Source organism: Hippocampus zosterae, chromosome 17 (genome assembly GCF_025434085.1).
Source record: "Hippocampus zosterae strain Florida chromosome 17, ASM2543408v3, whole genome shotgun sequence".
Taxonomy (NCBI): domain Eukaryota; kingdom Metazoa; phylum Chordata; class Actinopteri; order Syngnathiformes; family Syngnathidae; genus Hippocampus; species Hippocampus zosterae.
Genome location: NC_067467.1, coordinates 12,790,708 through 12,811,764, shown reverse-complemented (window position 1 = coordinate 12,811,764; position 21,057 = coordinate 12,790,708). Strand labels below are relative to the sequence as shown.

Below are 21,057 nucleotides of genomic sequence, written 5' to 3'. Positions count from 1 at the left end.
CAGCGAGCATGGATCAAGGGCCTTTCCCGGACGCCACTGAAATATTTAACTTCAACCGAGAGGGAAATGCACCGTTCCTGGATGTACTGCAAGACCAGGTCAATGCGTGGAGTGGAAGGAGCAAGCACCTATTCCATCTCCCGACTTCAAAAATCAATTTAATATATGGTCGCAAGATAAGGACGTATCAGATATTAAATTGATAAGAACAGATACTACACTTGATCTTAGCCAAAAGGGCGATAAGGGCAAAGCGGCACAGGGGATGACTTCATTGCTGACAGCGCGGGCTACAGTGACGGTGACAAACGTCATATAGCCACAGCGAAAACGATGACTTGCCAAACAACTCCACACATTTATGCAATCGCTGGGGCAACGGTTTTGTTTGCCAGCCCGCAAATGAAACAAAAGCTGAGCAATTGCTAGGTACAGTATCATTTAACCCAAGGTGCCCCAATGGGACAGCGGCAATCAATGTTCCGAGGCACCGAACCCAAAGAGTGAACTACCATTTGGAGTTTCCCATTCCGGCTTTCGCCGGATCCAATGTCAACACTGGTGTAGAGAAGATCTACACAAATGGGAGAAGTGAGAAATTGCCATTGACAAACTCATCAGGGGAGAGCGCGAACGCAGTCCCCCACTGCCAGAAATTTTGCAGTCGAGATTCCCACATTTGGGGAATTCGCAGGGGTCAGCACAACCGCAGTGCAATGGCTGAGCCTCACCCTGGGTGAGCCACCTGCTTGATCATGGCATCGCCCCTGCCAGGTAAGTATGAGTTGGACCCGTCACCAGGCCAGGCTCTTTAGCACACGCACCGTCTTCGGTCACGGGCGCATCTGCTGAGCCGCGTGCGAGCAGTCCAGGGGTATGGTCGTTTTGGAATTGTCATTGCGGTTCGGCTTTTATCGATCAGATCGAAGTAAATATGTTTAAAATCAACCACAGTGGCTCGCATGTTACTTTGGACCGAAATGAAAAAGAAGGACATTCCTTTTCGCTGTAATTATCATTCGTTTGAATCAGCTTTATACACGTTCCATGTCGCTTCATTGAGTTGGCGTTTTGGGGAAGGGCTTTCCTGTTTCTATTTTGTGAACAAGAAACGGGGGCGGCGGGGTTCTTCGGTTTTAGGTAGGTCCAACGTCTTCGTTGACAAAAATGACCATGGGGAACACACATCAACACAAACTCGCTGGACGAGGCAATTTCCGCAGCTGCCTCGCCAAGCTGATCGTCTCCGTGGAGACGGCCTCGGGCGTACCAGTCTCGGGCTCGGGAAGCAAGAGTAAGGCGCCGGTAGGAACGCGAGCGTCCGAGCCAGTTTTTCATCCACGCGACAGTCCAGATGACAGTTGTTTCGGGAATTGGCCGTCAACGATTTCAGACAGCCTTTGGCCTCTGACTCTCAATGGCATCAATTCCCTGAATCCGCCTTCACTTTTCCAAGGCCTGCCGCCACCTGCTCGGCGCTCATTCCCATTGTGAGGGGACTCCAAAACCCCACCGCAAAGGAAGCGGAAACCTTTAGAAGAGGGATTTTTAAGTCATGTACCCGTTTCCCTGGACAGCAAGGATGCCAGGGATTTTTCTTGCCCGAGAGTTTCTGCCCCTTCAAAACACATCGCGCTTTTCAGACTGCAGGAAGGACGGGTGAACTTCCTCCAGGTGTTGGCAGCGAGCATGGATCAAGGGCCTTTCCCGGACGCCACTGAAATATTTAACTTCAACCGAGAGGGAAATGCACCGTTCCTGGATGTACTGCAATACCAGGTCAATGCGTGGAGTGGAAGGAGCAAGCACCTATTCCATCTCCCGACTTCAAAAATCAATTTAATATATGGTCCCCAGATAAGGGACGTATCAGATATTAAACTGATAAGAACAGATACTACACTTGATCTTAGCCAAAAGGCCGAGAAGCGATAAGGGCAAAGCGGCACAGGGGATGACTTCATTGCTGACAGCGCGGGCTACAGTGACGGTGACAAACGTCATATAGCCACAGCGAAAACGATGACTTGCCAAACAACTCCACACATTTATGCAATCGCTGGGGCAACGGTTTTGTTTGCCAGCCCGCAAATGAAACAAAAGCTGAGCAATTGCTAGGTACAGTATCATTTAACCCAAGGTGCCCCAATAGGACAGCGGCAATCAATGTTCCGAGGCACCGAACCCAAAGAGTGAACTACCATTTGGAGTTTCCCATTCCGGCTTTCGCCGGATCCAATGTCAACACTGGTGTAGAGAAGATCTGCACAAATGGGAGAAGTGAGAAATTGCCATTGACAAACTCATCAGGGGAGAGCGCGAACGCAGTCCCCCACTGCCAGAAATTTTGCAGTCGAGATTCCCACATTTGGGGAATTCGCAGGGGTCAGCACAAGTAAGGCGCCGGTAGGAACGCGAGCGTCCGAGCCAGTTTTTCATCCACGCGACAGTCCAGATGACAGTTGTTTCGGGAATTGGCCGTCAACGATTTCAGACAGCCTTTGGCCTCTGACTCTCAATGGCATCAATTCCCTGAATCCGCCTTCACTTTTCCAAGGCCTGCCGCCACCTGCTCGGCGCTCATTCCCATTGTGAGGGGACTCCAAAACCCCACCGCAAAGGAAGCGGAAACCTTTAGAAGAGGGATTTTTAAGTCATGTACCCGTTTCCCTGGACAGCAAGGATGCCAGGCATTTTTCTTGCCCGAGAGTTTCTGCCCCTTCAAAACACATCGCGCTTTTCAGACTGCAGGAAGGACGGATGAACTTCCTCCAGGTGTTGGCAGCGAGCATGGATCAAGGGCCTTTCCCCGGACGCCACTGAAATATTTAACTTCAACCGAGAGGGAAATGCACCGTTCCTGGATGTACTGCAATACCAGGTCAATGCGTGGAGTGGAAGGAGCAAGCACCTATTCCATCTCCCGACTTCAAAAATCAATTTAATATATGGTCCCCAGATAAGGGACGTATCAGATATTAAACTGATAAGAACAGATACTACACATGATCTTAGCCAAAAGGCCGAGAAGCCATAAGGGCAAAGCGGCACAGGGGATGACTTCATTGCTGACAGCGCGGGCTACAGTGACGGTGACAAACGTCATATAGCCACAGCGAAAACGATGACTTGCCAAACAACTCCACACATTTATGCAATCGCTGGGGCAACGGTTTTGTTTGCCAGCCCGCAAATGAAACAAAAGCTGAGCAATTGCTAGGTACAGTATCATTTAACCCAAGGTGCCCCAATAGGACAGCGGCAATCAATGTTCCGAGGCACCGAACCCAAAGAGTGAACTACCATTTGGAGTTTCCCATTCCGGCTTTCGCCGGATGCAATGTCAACACTGGTGTAGAGAAGATCTGCACAAATGGGAGAAGTGAGAAATTGCCATTGACAAACTCATCAGGGGAGAGCGCGAACGCAGTCCCCCACTGCCAGAAATTTTGCAGTCAAGATTCCCACATTTGGGGAATTCGCAGGGGTCAGCACAAGTAAGGCGCCGGTAGGAACGCGAGCTTCCGAGCCAGTTTTTCGTCCACGCGACAGTCCAGATGACAGTTGTTTCGGGAATTGGCCGTCAACGATTTCAGACAGCCTTTGGCCTCTGACTCTCAATGGCATCAATTCCCTGAATCCGCCTTCACTTTTCCAAGGCCTGCCGCCACCTGCTCGGCGCTCATTCCCATTGTGAGGGGACTCCAAAACCCCACCGCAAAGGAAGCGGAAACCTTTAGAAGAGGGATTTTTAAGTCATGTACCCGTTTCCCTGGACAGCAAGGATGCCAGGCATTTTTCTTGCCCGAGAGTTTCTGCCCCTTCAAAACACATCGCGCTTTTCAGACTGCAGGAAGGACGGATGAACTTCCTCCAGGTGTTGGCAGCGAGCATGGATCAAGGGCCTTTCCCCGGACGCCACTGAAATATTTAACTTCAACCGAGAGGGAAATGCACCGTTCCTGGATGTACTGCAATACCAGGTCAATGCGTGGAGTGGAAGGAGCAAGCACCTATTCCATCTCCCGACTTCAAAAATCAATTTAATATATGGTCCCCAGATAAGGGACGTATCAGATATTAAACTGATAAGAACAGATACTACACTTGATCTTAGCCAAAAGGCCGAGAAGCCATAAGGGCAAAGCGGCACAGGGGATGACTTCATTGCTGACAGCGCGGGCTACAGTGACGGTGACAAACGTCATATAGCCACAGCGAAAACGATGACTTGCCAAACAACTCCACACATTTATGCAATCGCTGGGGCAACGGTTTTGTTTGCCAGCCCGCAAATGAAACAAAAGCTGAGCAATTGCTAGGTACAGTATCATTTAACCCAAGGTGCCCCAATAGGACAGCGGCAATCAATGTTCCGAGGCACCGAACCCAAAGAGTGAACTACCATTTGGAGTTTCCCATTCCGGCTTTCGCCGGATGCAATGTCAACACTGGTGTAGAGAAGATCTGCACAAATGGGAGAAGTGAGAAATTGCCATTGACAAACTCATCAGGGGAGAGCGCGAACGCAGTCCCCCACTGCCAGAAATTTTGCAGTCAAGATTCCCACATTTGGGGAATTCGCAGGGGTCAGCACAAGTAAGGCGCCGGTAGGAACGCGAGCTTCCGAGCCAGTTTTTCGTCCACGCGACAGTCCAGATGACAGTTGTTTCGGGAATTGGCCGTCAACGATTTCAGACAGCCTTTGGCCTCTGACTCTCAATGGCATCAATTCCCTGAATCCGCCTTCACTTTTCCAAGGCCTGCCGCCACCTGCTCGGCGCTCATTCCAATTGTGAGGGGACTCCAAAACCCCACCGCAAAGGAAGCGGAAACCTTTAGAAGAGGGATTTTTAAGTCATGTACCCGTTTCCCTGGACAGCAAGGATGCCAGGCATTTTTCTTGCCCGAGAGTTTCTGCCCCTTCAAAAACACATCGCGCTTTTCAGACTGCAGGAAGGACGGGTGAACTTCCTCCAGGTGTTGGCAGCGAGCATGGATCAAGGGCCTTTCCCGGACGCCACTGAAATATTTAACTTCAACCGAGAGGGAAATGCACCGTTCCTGCATGTACTGCAATACCAGGTCAACGCGTGGAGTGGAAGGAGCAAGCACCTACTCCATCTCCCGACTTCAAAAATCAATTTAATATATGGTCCCCAGATAAGGGACGTATCAGATATTAAACTGATAAGAACAGATACTACACTTGATCTTAGCCAAAAGGCCGAGAAGCGATAAGGGCAAAGCGGCACAGGGGATGACTTCATTGCTGACAGCGCGGGCTACAGTGACGGTGACAAACGTCATATAGCCACAGCGAAAACGATGACTTGCCAAACAACTCCACACATTTATGCAATCGCTGGGGCAACGGTTTTGTTTGCCAGCCCGCAAATGAAACAAAAGCTGAGCAATTGCTAGGTACAGTATCATTTAACCCAAGGTGCCCCAATGGGACAGCGGCAATCAATGTTCCGAGGCACCGAACCCAAAGAGTGAACGACCATTTGGAGTTTCCCATTCCGGCTTTCGCCGGATCCAATGTCAACACTGGTGTAGAGAAGATCTACACAAATGGGAGAAGTGAGAAATTGCCATTGACAAACTCATCAGGGGAGAGCGCGAACGCAGTGCCCCACTGCCAGAAATTTTGCAGTCGAGATTCCCACATTTGGGAAATTCGCAGGGGTCAGCACAACCGCAGTGCAATGGCTGAGCCTCACCCTGGGTGAGCCACCTGCTTGATCAGGCATCGCCCCTGCCAGGTAAGTATGAGTTGGACCCGTCACCAGGCCAGGCTCTTTAGCACACGCACCGTCTTCGGTCACGGGCGCATCTGCTGAGCCGCGTGCGAGCAGTCCAGGGGTATGGTCGTTTTGGAATTGTCATTGCGGTTCGGCTTTTATCGATCAGATCGAAGTAAATATGTTTAAAATCAACCACAGTGGCTCGCATGTTACTTTGGACCGAAATGAAAAAGAAGGACATTCCTTTTCGCTGTAATTATCATTCGTTTGAATCAGCTTTATACACGTTCCATGTCGCTTCATTGAGTTGGCGTTTTGGGGAAGGGCTTTCCTGTTTCTATTTTGTGAACAAGAAACGGGGGCGGCGGGGTTCTTCGGTTTTAGGTAGGTCCAACGTCTTCGTTGACAAAAATGACCATGGGGAACACACATCAACACAAACTCGCTGGACGAGGCAATTTCCGCAGCTGCCTCGCCAAGCTGATCGTCTCCGTGGAGACGGCCTCGGGCGTACCAGTCTCGGGCTCGGGAAGCAAGAGTAAGGCGCCGGTAGGAACGCGAGCGTCCGAGCCAGTTTTTCATCCACGCGACAGTCCAGATGACAGTTGTTTCGGGAATTGGCCGTCAACGATTTCAGACAGCCTTTGGCCTCTGACTCTCAATGGCATCAATTCCCTGAATCCGCCTTCACTTTTCCAAGGCCTGCCGCCACCTGCTCGGCGCTCATTCCCATTGTGAGGGGACTCCAAAACCCCACCGCAAAGGAAGCGGAAACCTTTAGAAGAGGGATTTTTAAGTCATGTACCCGTTTCCCTGGACAGCAAGGATGCCAGGGATTTTTCTTGCCCGAGAGTTTCTGCCCCTTCAAAACACATCGCGCTTTTCAGACTGCAGGAAGGACGGGTGAACTTCCTCCAGGTGTTGGCAGCGAGCATGGATCAAGGGCCTTTCCCGGACGCCACTGAAATATTTAACTTCAACCGAGAGGGAAATGCACCGTTCCTGGATGTACTGCAATACCAGGTCAATGCGTGGAGTGGAAGGAGCAAGCACCTATTCCATCTCCCGACTTCAAAAATCAATTTAATATATGGTCCCCAGATAAGGGACGTATCAGATATTAAACTGATAAGAACAGATACTACACTTGATCTTAGCCAAAAGGCCGAGAAGCGATAAGGGCAAAGCGGCACAGGGGATGACTTCATTGCTGACAGCGCGGGCTACAGTGACGGTGACAAACGTCATATAGCCACAGCGAAAACGATGACTTGCCAAACAACTCCACACATTTATGCAATCGCTGGGGCAACGGTTTTGTTTGCCAGCCCACAAATGAAACAAAAGCTGAGCAATTGCTAGGTACAGTATCATTTAACCCAAGATGCCCCAATAGGACAGCGGCAATCAATGTTCCGAGGCACCGAACCCAAAGAGTCAACTACCATTTGGATTTTCCCATTCCGGCTTTCGCCGGATCCAATGTCAACACTGGAGTAGAGAAGATCTGCACAAATGGGAGAAGTGAGAAATTGCCATTGACAAACTCATCAGGGGAGAGCGCGAACGCAGTCCCCCACTGCCAGAAATTTTGCAGTCGAGATTGCCACAATTGTGGAATTCGCAGGGATCAGCACAACCGCAGTGCAATGGCTGAGCCTCACCCTGGGTGAGCCACCTGCTTGATCATGGCATCGCCCCTGCCAGGTAAGTATGAGTTGGACCCGTCACCATGCCAGGCTCTTTAGCACACGCACCGTCTTCGGTCACGGGCGCATCTGCTGAGCCGCGTGCGAGCAGTCCAGGGGTATGGTCGTTTTGGAATTGTCATTGCGGTTCGGCTTTTATCGATCAGATCGAAGTAAATATGTTTAAAATCAACCACAGTGGCTCGCATGTTACTTTGGACCGAAATGAAAAAGAAGGACATTCCTTTTCGCTGTAATTATCATTCGTTTGAATCAGCTTTATACACGTTCCATGTCGCTTCATTGAGTTGGCGTTTTGGGGAAGGGCTTTCCTGTTTCTATTTTGTGAACAAGAAACGGGGGCGGCGGGGTTCTTCGGTTTTAGGTAGGTCCAACGTCTTCGTTGACAAAAATGACCATGGGGAACACACATCAACACAAACTCGCTGGACGAGGCAATTTCCGCAGCTGCCTCGCCAAGCTGATCGTCTCCGTGGAGACGGCCTCGGGCGTACCAGTCTCGGGCTCGGGAAGCAAGAGTAAGGCGCCGGTAGGAACGCGAGCGTCCGAGCCAGTTTTTCATCCACGCGACAGTCCAGATGACAGTTGTTTCGGGAATTGGCCGTCAACGATTTCAGACAGCCTTTGGCCTCTGACTCTCAATGGCATCAATTCCCTGAATCCGCCTTCACTTTTCCAAGGCCTGCCGCCACCTGCTCGGCGCTCATTCCCATTGTGAGGGGACTCCAAAACCCCACCGCAAAGGAAGCGGAAACCTTTAGAAGAGGGATTTTTAAGTCATGTACCCGTTTCCCTGGACAGCAAGGATGCCAGGGATTTTTCTTGCCCGAGAGTTTCTGCCCCTTCAAAACAAATCGCGCTTTTCAGACTGCAGGAAGGACGGGTGAACTTCCTCCAGGTGTTGGCAGCGAGCATGGATCAAGGGCCTTTCCGGGACGCCACTGAAATATTTAACTTCAACCGAGAGGGAAATGCACCGTTCCTGGATGTACTGCAATACCAGGTCAATGCGTGGAGTGGAAGGAGCAAGCACCTATTCCATCTCCCGACTTCAAAAATCAATTTAATATATGGTCCCCAGATAAGGGACGTATCAGATATTAAACTGATAAGAACAGATACTACACTTGATCTTAGCCAAAAGGCCGAGAAGCGATAAGGGCAAAGCGGCACAGGGGATGACTTCATTGCTGACAGCGCGGGCTACAGTGACGGTGACAAACGTCATATAGCCACAGCGAAAACGATGACTTGCCAAACAACTCCACACATTTATGCAATCGCTGGGGCAACGGTTTTGTTTGCCAGCCCGCAAATGAAACAAAAGCTGAGCAATTGCTAGGTACAGTATCATTTAACCCAAGGTGCCCCAATAGGACAGCGGCAATCAATGTTCCGAGGCACCGAACCCAAAGAGTGAACTACCATTTGGAGTTTCCCATTCCGGATTTCGCCGGATCCAATGTCAACACTGGTGTAGAGAAGATCTGCACAAATGGGAGAAGTGAGAAATTGCCATTGACAAACTCATCAGGGGAGAGCGCGAACGCAGTCCCCCACTGCCAGAAATTTTGCAGTCGAGATTCCTACATTTGTGGAATTCGCAGGGGTCAGCACAACCGCAGTGCAATGGCTGAGTCTCACCCTGGGTGAGCCACCTGCTTGATCATGGCATTGCCCCTGCCAGGTAAGTATGAGTTGGACCCGTCACCAGGCCAGGCTCTTTAGCACACGCACCGTCTTCGGTCACGGGCGCATCTGCTGAGCCGCGTGCGAGCAGTCCAGGGGTATGGTCGTTTTGGAATTGTCATTGCGGTTCGGCTTTTATCGATCAGATCGAAGTAAATATGTTTAAAATCAACCACAGTGGCTCGCATGTTACTTTGGACCGAAATGAAAAAGAAGGACATTCCTTTTCGCTGTAATTATCATTCGTTTGAATCAGCTTTATACACGTTCCATGTCGCTTCATTGAGTTGGCGTTTTGGGGAAGGGCTTTCCTGTTTCTATTTTGTGAACAAGAAACGGGGGCGGCGGGGTTCTTCGGTTTTAGGTAGGTCCAACGTCTTCGTTGACAAAAATGACCATGGGGAACACACATCAACACAAACTCGCTGGACGAGGCAATTTCCGCAGCTGCCTCGCCAAGCTGATCGTCTCCGTGGAGACGGCCTCGGGCGTACCAGTCTCGGGCTCGGGAAGCAAGAGTAAGGCGCCGGTAGGAACGCGAGCGTCCGAGCCAGTTTTTCGTCCACGCGACAGTCCAGATGACAGTTGTTTCGGGAATTGGCCGTCAACGATTTCAGACAGCCTTTGGCCTTTGACTCTCAATGGCATCAATTCCCTGAATCCGCCGCCTTCACTTTTCCAAGGCCTGCCGCCACCTGCTCGGCGCTCATTCCCATTGTGAGGGGACTCCAAAACCCCACCGCAAAGGAAGCGGAAACCTTTAGAAGAGGGATTTTTAAGTCATGTACCCGTTTCCCTGCACAGCAAGGATGCCAGGCATTTTTCTTGCCCGAGAGTTTCTGCCCCTTCAAAACACATCGCGCTTTTCAGACTGCAGGAAGGACGGGTGAACTTCCTCCAGGTGTTGGCAGCGAGCATGGATCAAGGGCCTTTCCCGGACGCCACTGAAATATTTAACTTCAACCGAGAGGGAAATGCACCGTTCCTGGATGTACTGCAAGACCAGGTCAATGCGTGGAGTGGAAGGAGCAAGCACCTATTCCATCTCCCGACTTCAAAAATCAATTTAATATATGGTCGCCAGATAAGGACGTATCAGAAATTAAACTGATAAGAACAGATACTACACTTGATCTTAGCCAAAAGGCCGAGAAGCGATAAGGGCAAAGCGGCACAGGGGATGACTTCATTGCTGACAGCGCGGGCTACAGTGACGGTGACAAACGTCATATAGCCACAGCGAAAACGATGACTTGCCAAACAACTCCACACATTTATGCAATCGCTGGGGCAACGGTTTTGTTTGCCAGCCCGCAAATGAAACAAAAGCTGAGCAATTGCTAGGTACAGTATCATTTAACCCAAGGTGCCCCAATAGGACAGCGGCAATCAATGTTCCGAGGCACCAAACCCAAAGAGTGAACTACCATTTGGAGTTTCCCATTCCGGCTTTCGTCGGATCCAATGTCAACACTGATGTAGAGAAGATCTACACAAATGGGAGAAGTGAGAAATTGCCATTGACAAACTCATCAGGGGAGAGCGCGAACGCAGTCCCCCACTGCCAGAAATGTTGCAGTCGAGATTCCCACATTTGGGGAATTCGCAGGGGTCAGCACAACCGCAGTGCAATGGCTGAGCCTCACCCTGGGTGAACCACCTGCTTGATCATGGCATCGCCCCTGCCAGGTAAGTATGAGTTGGACCCGTCACCAGGCCAGGCTCTTTAGCACACGCACCGTCTTCGGTCACGGGCGCATCTGCTGAGCCGCGTGCGAGCAGTCCAGGGGTATGGTCGTTTTGGAATTGTCATTGCGGTTCGGCTTTTATCGATCAGATCGAAGTAAATATGTTTAAAATCAACCACAGTGGCTCGCATGTTACTTTGGACCGAAATGAAAAAGAAGGACATTCCTTTTCGCTGTAATTATCATTCGTTTGAATCAGCTTTATACACGTTCCATGTCGCTTCATTGAGTTGGCGTTTTGGGGAAGGGCTTTCCTGTTTCTATTTTGTGAACAAGAAACGGGGGCGGCGGGGTTCTTCGGTTTTAGGTAGGTCCAACGTCTTCGTTGACAAAAATGACCATGGGGAACACACATCAACACAAACTCGCTGGACGAGGCAATTTCCGCAGCTGCCTCGCCAAGCTGATCGTCTCTGTGGAGACGGCCTCGGGCGTACCCAGTCTCGGGCTCGGGAAGCAAGAGTAAGGCGCCGGTAGGAACGCGAGCGTCCGAGCCAGTTTTTCATCCACGCGACAGTCCAGATGACAGTTGTTTCGGGAATTGGCCGTCAACGATTTCAGACAGCCTTTGGCCTCTGACTCTCAATGGCATCAATTCCCTGAATCCGCCTTCACTTTTCCAAGGCCTGCCGCCACCTGCTCGGCGCTCATTCCCATTGTGAGGGGACTCCAAAACCCCACCGCAAAGGAAGCGGAAACCTTTAGAAGAGGGATTTTTAAGTCATGTACCCGTTTCCCTGGACAGCAAGGATGCCAGGCATTTTTCTTGCCCGAGAGTTTCTGCCCCTTCAAAACACATCGCGCTTTTCAGACTGCAGGAAGGACGGATGAACTTCCTCCAGGTGTTGGCAGCGAGCATGGATCAAGGGCCTTTCCCCGGACGCCACTGAAATATTTAACTTCAACCGAGAGGGAAATGCACCGTTCCTGGATGTACTGCAATACCAGGTCAATGCGTGGAGTGGAGCAAGCACCTATTCCACCTCCCGACTTCAAAAATCAATTTAATATATGGTCCCCAGATAAGGGACGTATCAGATATTAAACTGATAAGAACAGATACTACACTTGATCTTAGCCAAAAGGCCGAGAAGCGATAAGGGCAAAGCGGCACAGGGGATGACTTCATTGCTGACAGCGCGGGCTACAGTGACGGTGACAAACGTCATATAGCCACAGCGAAAACGATGACTTGCCAAACAACTCCACACATTTATGCAATCGCTGGGGCAACGGTTTTGTTTGCCAGCCCGCAAATGAAACAAAAGCTGAGCAATTGCTAGGTACAGTATCATTTAACCCAAGGTGCCCCAATAGGACAGCGGCAATCAATGTTCCGAGGCACCGAACCCAAAGAGTGAACTACCATTTGGAGTTTCCCATTCCGGATTTCGCCGGATCCAATGTCAACACTGGTGTAGAGAAGATCTGCACAAATGGGAGAAGTGAGAAATTGCCATTGACAAACTCATCAGGGGAGAGCGCGAACGCAGTCCCCCACTGCCAGAAATTTTGCAGTCGAGATTGCCACAATTGTGGAATTCGCAGGGATCAGCACAACCGCAGTGCAATGGCTGAGCCTCACCCTGGGTGAGCCACCTGCTTGATCATGGCATCGTCCCTGCCAGGTAAGTATGAGTTGGACCCGTCACCATGCCAGGCTCTTTAGCACACGCACCGTCTTCGGTCACGGGCGCATCTGCTGAGCCGCGTGCGAGCAGTCCAGGGGTATGGTCGTTTTGGAATTGTCATTGCGGTTCGGCTTTTATCGATCAGATCGAAGTAAATATGTTTAAAATCAACCACAGTGGCTCGCATGTTACTTTGGACCGAAATGAAAAAGAAGGACATTCCTTTTCGCTGTAATTATCATTCGTTTGAATCAGCTTTATACACGTTCCATGTCGCTTCATTGAGTTGGCGTTTTGGGGAAGGGCTTTCCTGTTTCTATTTTGTGAACAAGAAACGGGGGCGGCGGGGTTCTTCGGTTTTAGGTAGGTCCAACGTCTTCGTTGACAAAAATGACCATGGGGAACACACATCAACACAAACTCGCTGGACGAGGCAATTTCCGCAGCTGCCTCGCCAAGCTGATCGTCTCCGTGGAGACGGCCTCGGGCGTACCAGTCTCGGGCTCGGGAAGCAAGAGTAAGGCGCCGGTAGGAACGCGAGCGTCCGAGCCAGTTTTTCGTCCACGCGACAGTCCAGATGACAGTTGTTTCGGGAATTGGCCGTCAACGATTTCAGACAGCCTTTGGCCTTTGACTCTCAATGGCATCAATTCCCTGAATCCGCCTTCACTTTTCCAAGGCCTGCCGCCACCTGCTCGGCGCTCATTCCCATTGTGAGGGGACTCCAAAACCCCACCGCAAAGGAAGCGGAAACCTTTAGAAGAGGGATTTTTAAGTCATGTACCCGTTTCCCTGCACAGCAAGGATGCCAGGCATTTTTCTTGCCCGAGAGTTTCTGCCCCTTCAAAACACATCGCGCTTTTCAGACTGCAGGAAGGACGGGTGAACTTCCTCCAGGTGTTGGCAGCGAGCATGGATCAAGGGCCTTTCCCGGACGCCACTGAAATATTTAACTTCAACCGAGAGGGAAATGCACCGTTCCTGGATGTACTGCAAGACCAGGTCAATGCGTGGAGTGGAAGGAGCAAGCACCTATTCCATCTCCCGACTTCAAAAATCAATTTAATATATGGTCGCCAGATAAGGACGTATCAGAAATTAAACTGATAAGAACAGATACTACACTTGATCTTAGCCAAAAGGCCGAGAAGCGATAAGGGCAAAGCGGCACAGGGGATGACTTCATTGCTGACAGCGCGGGCTACAGTGACGGTGACAAACGTCATATAGCCACAGCGAAAACGATGACTTGCCAAACAACTCCACACATTTATGCAATCGCTGGGGCAACGGTTTTGTTTGCCAGCCCGCAAATGAAACAAAAGCTGAGCAATTGCTAGGTACAGTATCATTTAACCCAAGGTGCCCCAATAGGACAGCGGCAATCAATGTTCCGAGGCACCGAACCCAAAGAGTGAACTACCATTTGGAGTTTCCCATTCCGGCTTTCGCCGGATCCAATGTCAACACTGGTGTAGAGAAGATCTGCACAAATCGGAGAAGTGAGAAATTGCCATTGACAAACTCATCAGGGGAGAGCGCGAACGCAGTCCCCCACTGCCAGAAATTTTGCAGTCGAGATTCCCACATTTGGGGAATTCGCAGGGGTCAGCACAACCGCAGTGCAATGGCTGAGCCTCACCCTGGGTGAGCCACCTGCTTGATCATGGCATCGCACCTGCCAGGTAAGTATGAGTTGGACCCGTCACCAGGCCAGGGTCTTTAGCACACGCACCGTCTTCGGTCACGGGCGCATCTGCTGAGCCGCGTGCGAGCAGTCCAGGGGTATGGTCGTTTTGGAATTGTCATTGCGGTTTGGCTTTTATCGATCAGATCGAAGTAAATATGTTTAAAATCAACCACAGTGGCTCGCATGTTACTTTGGACCGAAATGAAAAAGAAGGACATTCCTTTTCGCTGTAATTATCATTCGTTTGAATCAGCTTTATACACGTTCCATGTCGCTTCATTGAGTTGGCGTTTTGGGGAAGGGCTTTCCTGTTTCTATTTTGTGAACAAGAAACGGGGGCGGCGGGGTTCTTCGGTTTTAGGTAGGTCCAACGTCTTTGTTGACAAAAATGACCATGGGGAACACACATCAACACAAACTCGCTGGACGAGGCAATTTCCGCAGCTGCCTCGCCAAGCTGATCGTCTCCGTGGAGACGGCCTCGGGCGTACCAGTCTCGGGCTCGGGAAGCAAGAGGAAGGTGCCGGTAGGAACGCGAGCGTCCGAGCCAGTTTTTCATCCATGCGACAGTCCAGATGACAGTTGTTTCGGGAATTGGCCGTCAACGATTTCAGACAGCCTTTGGCCTCTGACTCTCAATGGCATCAATTCCCTGAATCCGCCTTCACTTTTCCAAGGCCTGCCGCCACCTGCTCGGCGCTCATTCCCATTGTGAGGGGACTCCAAAACCCCACCACAAAGGAAGCGGAAACCTTTAGAAGAGGGATTTTAAAGTCATGTACCCGTTTCCCTGGACAGCAAGGATGCCAGGCATTTTTCTTGCCCGAGAGTTTCTGCCCCTTCAAAACACATCGCGCTTTTCAGACTGCAGGAAGGACGGGTGAACTTCCTCCAGGTGTTGGCAGCGAGCATGGATCAAGGGCCTTTCCCAGACGCCACTGAAATATTTAACTTCAACCGAGAGGGAAATGCACCGTTCCTGGATGTACTGCAATACCAGGTCAATGCGTGGAGTGGAAGGAGCAAGCACCTATTCCATCTCCCGACTTCAAAAATCAATTTAATATATGGTCCCCAGATAAGGGACGTATCAGATATTAAACTGATAAGAACAGATACTACACTTGATCTTAGCCAAAAGGCCGAGAAGCGATAAGGGCAAAGCGGCACAGGGGATGACTTCATTGCTGACAGCGCGGGCTACAGTGACGGTGACAAACGTCATATAGCCACAGCGAAAACGATGACTTGCCAAACAACTCCACACATTTATGCAATCGCTGGGGCAACGGTTTTGTTTGCCAGCCCGCAAATGAAACAAAAGCTGAGCAATTGCTAGGTACAGTATCATTTAACCCAAGGTGCCCCAATAGGACAGCGGCAATCAATGTTCCGAGGCACCGAACCCAAAGAGTGAACTACCATTTGGAGTTTCCCATTCCGGATTTCGCCGGATCCAATGTCAACACTGGTGTAGAGAAGATCTGCACAAATGGGAGAAGTGAGAAATTGCCATTGACAAACTCATCAGGGGAGAGCGCGAACGCAGTCCCCCACTGCCAGAAATTTTGCAGTCGAGATTGCCACAATTGTGGAATTCGCAGGGGTCAGCACAAGTAAGGCGCCGGTAGGAACACGAGCTTCCGAGCCAGTTTTTCGTCCACGCGACAGTCCAGATGACAGTTGTTTCGGGAATTGGCCGTCAACGATTTCAGACAGCCTTTGGCCTCTGACTCTCAATGGCATCAATTCCCTGAATCCGCCTTCACTTTTCCAAGGCCTGCCGCCACCTGCTCGGCGCTCATTCCCATTGTGAGGGGACTCCAAAACCCCACCGCAAAGGAAGCGGAAACCTTTAGAAGAGGGATTTTTAAGTCATGTACCCGTTTCCCTGGACAGCAAGGATGCCAGGCATTTTTCTTGCCCGAGAGTTTCTGCCCCTTCAAAAACACATCGCGCTTTTCAGACTGCAGGAAGGACGGGTGAACTTCCTCCAGGTGTTGGCAGCGAGCATGGATCAAGGGCCTTTCCCGGACGCCACTGAAACATTTAACTTCAACCGAGAGGGAAATGCACCGTTCCTGCATGTACTGCAATACCAGGTCAACGCGTGGAGTGGAAGGAGCAAGCACCTATACCATCTCCCGACTTCAAAAATCAATTTAATATATGGTCCCCAGATAAGGGACGTATCAGATATTAAACTGATAAGAACAGATACTACACTTGATCTTAGCCAAAAGGCCGAGAAGCGATAAGGGCAAAGCGGCACAGGGGATGACTTCATTGCTGACAGCGCGGCCTACAGTGACGGTGACAAACGTCATATAGCCACAGCGAAAACGATGACTTGCCAAACAACTCCACACATTTATGCAATCGCTGGGGCAACGGTTTTGTTTGCCAGCCCGCAAATGAAACAAAAGCTGAGCAATTGCTAGGTACAGTATCATTTAACCCAAGGTGCCCCAATAGGACAGCGGCAATCAATGTTCCGAGGCACCGAACCCAAAGAGTGAACTACCATTTGGAGTTTCCCATTCCGGCTTTCGCCGGATCCAATGTCAACACTGGTGTAGAGAAGATCTACACAAATGGGAGAAGTGAGAAATTGCCATTGACAAACTCATCAGGGGAGAGCGCGAACGCAGTCCCCCACTGCCAGAAATTTTGCAGTCGAGATTCCCACATTTGTGGAATTCGCAGGGGTCAGCACAACCGCAGTGCAATGGCTGAGCCTCACCCTGGGTGAGCCACCTGCTTGATCATGGCATTGCCCCTGCCAGGTAAGTATGAGTTGGACCCGTCACCAGGCCAGGCTCTTTAGCACACGCACCGTCTTCGGTCACGGGCGCATCTGCTGAGCCGCGTGCGAGCAGTCCAGGGGTATGGTCGTTTTGGAATTGTCATTGCGGTTCGGCTTTTATCGATCAGATCGAAGTAAATATGTTTAAAATCAACCACAGTGGCTCGCATGTTACTTTGGACCGAAATGAAAAAGAAGGACATTCCTTTTCGCTGTAATTATCATTCGTTTGAATCAGCTTTATACACGTTCCATGTCGCTTCATTGAGTTGGCGTTTTGGGGAAGGGCTTTCCTGTTTCTATTTTGTGAACAAGAAACGGGGGCGGCAGGGTTCTTCGGTTTTAGGTAGGTCCAACGTCTTCGTTGACAAAAATGACCATGGGGAACACACATCAACACAAACTCGCTGGACGAGGCAATTTCCGCAGCTGCCTCGCCAAGCTGATCGTCTCCGTGGAGACGGCCTCGGGCGTACCAGTCTCGGGCTCGGGAAGCAAGAGTAAGGCGCCGGTAGGAACGCGAGCGTCCGAGCCAGTTTTTCGTCCACGCGACAGTCCAGATGACAGTTGTTTCGGGAATTGGCCGTCAACGATTTCAGACAGCCTTTGGCCTTTGACTCTCAATGGCATCAATTCCCTGAATCCGCCTTCACTTTTCCAAGGCCTGCCGCCACCTGCTCGGCGCTCATTCCCATTGTGAGGGGACTCCAAAACCCCACCGCAAAGGAAGCGGAAACCTTTAGAAGAGGGATTTTTAAGTCATGTACCCGTTTCCCTGCACAGCAAGGATGCCAGGCATTTTTCTTGCCCGAGAGTTTCTGCCCCTTCAAAACACATCGCGCTTTTCAGACTGCAGGAAGGACGGGTGAACTTCCTCCAGGTGTTGGCAGCGAGCATGGATCAAGGGCCTTTCCCGGACGCCACTGAAATATTTAACTTCAACCGAGAGGGAAATGCACCGTTCCTGGATGTACTGCAAGACCAGGTCAATGCGTGGAGTGCAAGCACCTATTCCATCTCCCGACTTCAAAAATCAATTTAATATATGGTCGCCAGATAAGGACGTATCAGAAATTAAACTGATAAGAACAGATACTACACTTGATCTTAGCCAAAAGGCCGAGAAGCGATAAGGGCAAAGCGGCACAGGGGATGACTTCATTGCTGACAGCGCGGGCTACAGTGACGGTGACAAACGTCATATAGCCACAGCGAAAACGATGACTTGCCAAACAACTCCACACATTTATGCAATCGCTGGGGCAACGGTTTTGTTTGCCAGCCCGCAAATGAAACAAAAGCTGAGCAATTGCTAGGTACAGTATCATTTAACCCAAGGTGCCCCAATAGGACAGCGGCAATCAATGTTCCGAGGCACCGAACCCAAAGAGTGAACTACCATTTGGAGTTTCCCATTCCGGCTTTCGCCGGATCCAATGTCAACACTGGTGTAGAGAAGATCTGCACAAATGGGAGAAGTGAGAAATTGCCATTGACAAACTCATCAGGGGAGAGCGCGAACGCAGTCCCCCACTGCCAGAAATTTTGCAGTCGAGATTCCCACATTTGGGGAATTCGCAGGGGTCAGCACAACCGCAGTGCAATGGCTGAGCCTCACCCTGGGTGAGCCACCTGCTTGATCATGGCATCGCACCTGCCAGGTAAGTATGAGTTGGACCCGTCACCAGGCCAGGGTCTTTAGCACACGCACCGTCTTCGGTCACGGGCGCATCTGCTGAGCCGCGTGCGAGCAGTCCAGGGGTATGGTCGTTTTGGAATTGTCATTGCGGTTCGGCTTTTATCGATCAGATCGAAGTAAATATGTTTAAAATCAACCACAGTGGCTCGCATGTTACTTTGGACCGAAATGAAAAAGAAGGACATTCCTTTTCGCTGTAATTATCATTCGTTTGAATCAGCTTTATACACGTTCCATGTCGCTTCATTGAGTTGGCGTTTTAAGGAAGGGCTTTCCTGTTTCTATTTTGTGAACAAGAAACGGGGGCGGCGGGGTTCTTCGGTTTTAGGTAGGTCCAACGTCTTCGTTGACAAAAATGACCATGGGGAACACACATCAACACAAACTCGCTGGACGAGGCAATTTCCGCAGCTGCCTCGCCAAGCTGATCGTCTCCGTGGAGACGGCCTCGGGCGTACCAGTCTCGGGCTCGGGAAGCAAGAGTAAGGCGCCGGTAGGAACGCGAGCTTCCGAGCCAGTTTTTCGTCCACGCGACAGTCCAGATGACAGTTGTTTTGGGAATTGGCCGTCAATGATTTCAGACAGCCTTTGGCCTCTGACTCTCAATGGCATCAATTCCCTGAATCCGCCTTCACTTTTCCAAGGCCTGCCGCCACCTGCTCGGCGCTCATTCCCATTGTGAGGGGACTCCAAAACCCCACCGCAAAGGAAGCGGAAACCTTTAGAAGAGGGATTTTTAAGTCATGTACCCGTTTCCCTGGACAGCAAGGATGCCAGGCATTTTTCTTGTCCGAGAGTTTCTGCCCCTTCAAAACACATCGCGCTTTTCAGACTGCAGGAAGGACGGGTGAACTTCCTCCAGGTGTTGGCAGCGAGCATGGATCAAGGGCCTTTCCCGGACGCCACTGAAATATTTAACTTCAACCGAGAGGGAAATGCACCGTTCCTGGATGTACTGCAAGACCAGGTTCCTGGATGTACTGCAAGACCAGGTCAATGCGTGGAGTGGAAGGAGCAAGCACCTATTCCATCTCCCGACTTCAAAAATCAATTTAATATATGGTCGCCAGATAAGGACGTATCAGATATTAAACAGATAAGAACAGATACTACACTTGATCTTAGCCAAAAGGGCGATAAGGGGCAAAGCGGCACAGGGGATGACTTCATTGCTGACAGCGCGGGCTACAGTGACGGTGACAAACGTCATATAGCCACAGCGAAAACGATGACTTGCCAAACAACTCCACACATTTATGCAATCGCTGGGGCAACGGTTTTGTTTGCCAGCCCGCAAATGAAACAAAAGCTGAGCAATTGCTAGGTACAGTATCATTTAACCCAAGGTGCCCCAATAGGACAGCGGCAATCAATGTTCCGAGGCACCGAACCCAAAGAGTCAACTACCATTTGGATTTTCCCATTCCGGCTTTCGCCGGATCCAATGTCAACACTGGTGTAGAGAAGATCTGCACAAATGGGAGAAGTGAGAAATTGACATTGACAAACTCATGAGGGGAGAGCGCGAACGCAGTCCCCCACTGCCAGAAATTCTGCAGTCGAGATTCCAACATTTGTGGAATTCGCAGGGGTCAGCACAACCGCAGTGCAATGGCTGAGCCTCACCCTGGGTCAGCCAGCCGCTTGATCATGGCATTGCCCCTGCCAGGTAAGTATGAGTTGGACCCGTCACCAGGCCAGGGTCTTTAGCACACACACCGTCTTCGGTCACGGGCGCATCTGCTGAGCCGCGTGCGAGCAGTCCAGGGGTATGGTCGTTTTGGAATTGTCATTGCGGTTCGGCTTTTATCGATCAGATCGAAGTAAATATGTTTAAAATCAACCACAGTGGCTCGCATGTTACTTTGGACCGAAATGAAAAAGAAGGACATTCCTTTTCGCTGTAATTATCATTCGTTTGAATCAGCTTTATACACGTTCCATGTCGCTTCATTGAGTTGGCGTTTTGGGGAAGGGCTTTCCTGTTTCTATTTTGTGAACAAGAAACGGGGGCGGCGGGGTTCTTCGGTTTTAGGTAGGTCCAACGTCTTCGTTGACAAAAATGACCATGGGGAACACACATCAACACAAACTCGCTGGACGAGGCAATTTCCGCAGCTGCCTCGCCAAGCTGATCGTCTCCGTGGAGACGGCCTCGGGCGTACCAGTCTCGGTCTCGGGAAGCAAGAGTAAGGCGCCGGTAGGAACGCGAGCGTCCGAGCCAGTTTTTCATCCACGCGACAGTCCAGATGACAGTTGTTTCGGGAATTGGCCGTCAACGATTTCAGACAGCCTTTGGCCTCTGACTCTCAATGGCATCAATTCCCTGAATCCG

General features: G+C 50.6%; 24 non-coding genes across 24 annotated transcripts; all 24 read right to left on the bottom strand.

The window, feature by feature from the left end:
- Positions 1-61: 61 nt before the first annotated feature.
- LOC127590551 (U2 spliceosomal RNA) lies at positions 62-251 on the bottom strand. Its single transcript, XR_007959680.1, has one exon. It is a non-coding gene; the product is annotated as a U2 spliceosomal RNA (small nuclear RNA).
- A 367-nt stretch (positions 252-618) lies between these two features.
- Positions 619-782, bottom strand: LOC127590588 (U1 spliceosomal RNA). Its single transcript, XR_007959702.1, has one exon. It is a non-coding gene; the product is annotated as a U1 spliceosomal RNA (small nuclear RNA).
- Positions 783-1,742: 960 nt separating this feature from the next.
- Positions 1,743-1,933, bottom strand: LOC127590507 (U2 spliceosomal RNA). Its single transcript, XR_007959641.1, has one exon. It is a non-coding gene; the product is annotated as a U2 spliceosomal RNA (small nuclear RNA).
- Positions 1,934-2,844: 911 nt separating this feature from the next.
- LOC127590510 (U2 spliceosomal RNA) lies at positions 2,845-3,035 on the bottom strand. The gene has a single exon (XR_007959643.1). It is a non-coding gene; the product is annotated as a U2 spliceosomal RNA (small nuclear RNA).
- Positions 3,036-3,946: 911 nt separating this feature from the next.
- LOC127590508 (U2 spliceosomal RNA) lies at positions 3,947-4,137 on the bottom strand. The gene has a single exon (XR_007959642.1). It is a non-coding gene; the product is annotated as a U2 spliceosomal RNA (small nuclear RNA).
- A 911-nt stretch (positions 4,138-5,048) lies between these two features.
- On the bottom strand, positions 5,049-5,239 carry LOC127590521 (U2 spliceosomal RNA). Its single transcript, XR_007959653.1, has one exon. It is a non-coding gene; the product is annotated as a U2 spliceosomal RNA (small nuclear RNA).
- A 374-nt stretch (positions 5,240-5,613) lies between these two features.
- On the bottom strand, positions 5,614-5,776 carry LOC127590486 (U1 spliceosomal RNA). Its single transcript, XR_007959622.1, has one exon. It is a non-coding gene; the product is annotated as a U1 spliceosomal RNA (small nuclear RNA).
- Positions 5,777-6,736: 960 nt separating this feature from the next.
- Positions 6,737-6,927, bottom strand: LOC127590506 (U2 spliceosomal RNA). The gene has a single exon (XR_007959640.1). It is a non-coding gene; the product is annotated as a U2 spliceosomal RNA (small nuclear RNA).
- Positions 6,928-7,301: 374 nt separating this feature from the next.
- On the bottom strand, positions 7,302-7,465 carry LOC127590616 (U1 spliceosomal RNA). The gene has a single exon (XR_007959728.1). It is a non-coding gene; the product is annotated as a U1 spliceosomal RNA (small nuclear RNA).
- Positions 7,466-8,425: 960 nt separating this feature from the next.
- Positions 8,426-8,616, bottom strand: LOC127590505 (U2 spliceosomal RNA). The gene has a single exon (XR_007959639.1). It is a non-coding gene; the product is annotated as a U2 spliceosomal RNA (small nuclear RNA).
- A 374-nt stretch (positions 8,617-8,990) lies between these two features.
- LOC127590484 (U1 spliceosomal RNA) lies at positions 8,991-9,154 on the bottom strand. The gene has a single exon (XR_007959620.1). It is a non-coding gene; the product is annotated as a U1 spliceosomal RNA (small nuclear RNA).
- Positions 9,155-10,117: 963 nt separating this feature from the next.
- Positions 10,118-10,307, bottom strand: LOC127590538 (U2 spliceosomal RNA). The gene has a single exon (XR_007959669.1). It is a non-coding gene; the product is annotated as a U2 spliceosomal RNA (small nuclear RNA).
- Positions 10,308-10,681: 374 nt separating this feature from the next.
- Positions 10,682-10,845, bottom strand: LOC127590596 (U1 spliceosomal RNA). The gene has a single exon (XR_007959710.1). It is a non-coding gene; the product is annotated as a U1 spliceosomal RNA (small nuclear RNA).
- A 962-nt stretch (positions 10,846-11,807) lies between these two features.
- LOC127590525 (U2 spliceosomal RNA) lies at positions 11,808-11,994 on the bottom strand. Its single transcript, XR_007959657.1, has one exon. It is a non-coding gene; the product is annotated as a U2 spliceosomal RNA (small nuclear RNA).
- A 374-nt stretch (positions 11,995-12,368) lies between these two features.
- LOC127590491 (U1 spliceosomal RNA) lies at positions 12,369-12,532 on the bottom strand. Its single transcript, XR_007959626.1, has one exon. It is a non-coding gene; the product is annotated as a U1 spliceosomal RNA (small nuclear RNA).
- A 960-nt stretch (positions 12,533-13,492) lies between these two features.
- On the bottom strand, positions 13,493-13,682 carry LOC127590537 (U2 spliceosomal RNA). The gene has a single exon (XR_007959668.1). It is a non-coding gene; the product is annotated as a U2 spliceosomal RNA (small nuclear RNA).
- A 374-nt stretch (positions 13,683-14,056) lies between these two features.
- On the bottom strand, positions 14,057-14,220 carry LOC127590604 (U1 spliceosomal RNA). The gene has a single exon (XR_007959717.1). It is a non-coding gene; the product is annotated as a U1 spliceosomal RNA (small nuclear RNA).
- A 960-nt stretch (positions 14,221-15,180) lies between these two features.
- LOC127590504 (U2 spliceosomal RNA) lies at positions 15,181-15,371 on the bottom strand. The gene has a single exon (XR_007959638.1). It is a non-coding gene; the product is annotated as a U2 spliceosomal RNA (small nuclear RNA).
- A 911-nt stretch (positions 15,372-16,282) lies between these two features.
- On the bottom strand, positions 16,283-16,473 carry LOC127590518 (U2 spliceosomal RNA). The gene has a single exon (XR_007959651.1). It is a non-coding gene; the product is annotated as a U2 spliceosomal RNA (small nuclear RNA).
- Positions 16,474-16,847: 374 nt separating this feature from the next.
- Positions 16,848-17,011, bottom strand: LOC127590610 (U1 spliceosomal RNA). The gene has a single exon (XR_007959722.1). It is a non-coding gene; the product is annotated as a U1 spliceosomal RNA (small nuclear RNA).
- Positions 17,012-17,971: 960 nt separating this feature from the next.
- LOC127590543 (U2 spliceosomal RNA) lies at positions 17,972-18,154 on the bottom strand. The gene has a single exon (XR_007959673.1). It is a non-coding gene; the product is annotated as a U2 spliceosomal RNA (small nuclear RNA).
- A 374-nt stretch (positions 18,155-18,528) lies between these two features.
- LOC127590603 (U1 spliceosomal RNA) lies at positions 18,529-18,692 on the bottom strand. Its single transcript, XR_007959716.1, has one exon. It is a non-coding gene; the product is annotated as a U1 spliceosomal RNA (small nuclear RNA).
- Positions 18,693-19,672: 980 nt separating this feature from the next.
- On the bottom strand, positions 19,673-19,867 carry LOC127590555 (U2 spliceosomal RNA). The gene has a single exon (XR_007959683.1). It is a non-coding gene; the product is annotated as a U2 spliceosomal RNA (small nuclear RNA).
- A 368-nt stretch (positions 19,868-20,235) lies between these two features.
- Positions 20,236-20,399, bottom strand: LOC127590485 (U1 spliceosomal RNA). Its single transcript, XR_007959621.1, has one exon. It is a non-coding gene; the product is annotated as a U1 spliceosomal RNA (small nuclear RNA).
- Between the last annotated feature and the right edge of the window lie 658 nt (positions 20,400-21,057).